Here is a 2,559-nt window from a genome sequence, read left to right as displayed (position 1 = left end):
GTTATACTCCTCTCGACTTAGAGAGGCGAGGAGTATAGTGGTGGCTTGGGAGTTGAAGTGTCGGATTTGGGCTACCTCGTCCAAATCATAGTCTTCATCCCCCAGTGATGGTACCTGTACTCTAATCTCAACAACATCCCAAATGCTAGTGTGGAGTGAGGTTAGATGATGCCTCATTTTATCACTCCACATATTATAATCTTCACCATCAAGCATAGGTGGTTTGCCTAATGGGACGGAAAGTAAAGGAGTACGTTTGGGTATGCGAGGATAGCGTAGGGGAATCTTACTAAACTTCTTGCGCTCATGGCGCTTAGAAGTTACGGACGGCGTGTCGGAGCCGGAGGTGGATGGTGACGAAGAGTCGATCTCATAGTAGACTACCTTCCTCATCTTCTTCTTCTTGTCACCGCTCCGACGCGACTTGTTGTGTGAGGGGGATCCCTTCATCTTGTTGGCGGACTCCCTGGATGGAGCCTTCCCATGGCTTGTAGCGGGCTTCTCGCCGGTCCCGAACTCCCTCTTGGCGGATGCTCCCGACATCACTTCGAGCGGTTAGGCTCTAATGAAGCACCGGGCTCTGATACCAATTGAAAGTCGCCTAGAGGGGGTGAATAGGGCGAGTCTGAAATTTATAAACTTAAGCACAACTACAAGCCGGGTTAGCGTTAGAAAAAGAAACGAGTCCAAGAGAGAGGGCGCAAAACAAATCATGAGCAAATAAAGAGCGAGACACGATGATTTGTTTTATCGAGGTTCGGTTCTTGCAAACCTACTCCCCGTTGAGGTGGTCACGAAGACCGGGTCTCTTTCAACCCTTTCCCTCTCTCAAACGGTCACTTAGACCGAGTGAGCTTCTCTTCTCAATCAAACGGAACACGAAGTTCCCACAAGGACCACCACACAATTGGTGTCTCTTGCCTCGGTTACAATTGAGTTTGTCACAAGAAGAATGAGAAAGAAAAGAAGCGATCCAAGCGCAAGAGCTCAAATGAATACAAATGTCACTCTCTCTAGTCACTATTTGATTGGGTGTGATTCCGGACTTGGGAGAGGATTTGATCTCTTTGGAGTGTCTAGAATTGAATGCTATAGCTCTTGTAATGTGTTGAAGGTGGAAAACTTGGATGCCATTGAATGTGGGGTGGTTGGGGTATTTATAGCCCCAACCACCAAAAATGGCCGTTGGAAGACTGCTGTCGCATGGCGCACCGGACAGTCCGGTGCGCCACCGGACACTGTCCGGTGCGCCAGCCACGTCAGCCAGTCGTTGGGGTTTGACCGTTGGAGCTCTGACTTGTGGGGCCTCTGGGCTGTCCGGTGGTGCACCGGACAGGTCCTGTAGACTGTCCGGTGCGCCAACTGCGCGTCCTCTGTCCTCTGCGTGCGCAGGCGCGCATTTAATGCGTTGCAGTCGACCGTTGCACGCGAACTAGCCGTTGCTCCGCTGGCACACCGGACAGTCCGGTGTGACACCGGACACTGTCCGTTGCTTCACCGAACAGTCCGGTGAATTATAGCGGAGCGGCCTCCCATTTTCCCGAAGGTGAGGAGTTCAGCCTTGAGTGCCCTGGTGCACCGGACACTGTCCGGTGGTGCACCGAACAGTCCGGTGCGCTAGACCAGGGTGCCTTTGGGTTGCCTTTTGCTCTCTTTGTTTGAACCCTTTCTTGGTCTTTTTATTGGCTTATTGTGAACCTTTGGCACCTGTAAAACTTATAGACTAGAGCAAACTAGTTAGTCCAATTATTTGCGTTGGACAATTCAACCACCAAAATCAATTAGGAAAAAGGTGTAAGCCTAATTCCCTTTCAATTCTTCCTCTCCACTACACCATTTTGTTGAGGTGTGTAGGGAGAAGAGAACTCATGCTTGATGCCCTCCTCCTCAAGAAAGCCTTCTATTTGTGAGTTCTTGAACTCTGCCCCGTTGTCGCTTCTTATCTTTTTTATCCTCAATCCGAACTCGTTTTGAGCCCGTCTCAAGAATCCCTTTAAAGTCTCTTGGGTTTGTGATTTTTCCTGCAAAAAGAACACCCAAATGAAGCGAGAATAATCATTCACAATTACAAGACAATACTTACTCCCGCCGATGCTTATGTAAGCGATCGGACTGAATAAATCCATGTGGAGTAGCTCAAGCGGCCTATCGGTCGTCATGATGTTCTTGTGTGGATGGTGGGTACCAACTTGCTTTCCTGCTTGACATATGCTACAAACCCTGTCTTTCTCAAAATGAACATTTGTTAGTCCCAAAATGTGTTCTCACTTTAGAAGCCTGTGAAGATTCTTCATCCCAACATGGGCTAGTCGGCGATGCCAGAGCCAACCCATATTAGTCTTAGCAATTAAGCAAGTATCGAGTTCAGCTCTATTAAATCAACTAAGTATAGCTGACCCTCTAATACTCCCTTAAATGCTACTGAATCATCACTTCTTCTAAAGACAGTAACACCTATATCCGTAAAAAGACAGTTGTAGCCCATTTTACATAATTGAGAAACAGAAAGCAAATTGTAATCTAAAGAATCTACAAGAAAAAACATTAGAAATAGAATGG

Source organism: Zea mays, chromosome 1, assembly GCF_902167145.1.
Source record: "Zea mays cultivar B73 chromosome 1, Zm-B73-REFERENCE-NAM-5.0, whole genome shotgun sequence".
Lineage (NCBI taxonomy): Eukaryota > Viridiplantae > Streptophyta > Magnoliopsida > Poales > Poaceae > Zea > Zea mays.
Note: the sequence above shows the minus strand (reverse complement) of the source record.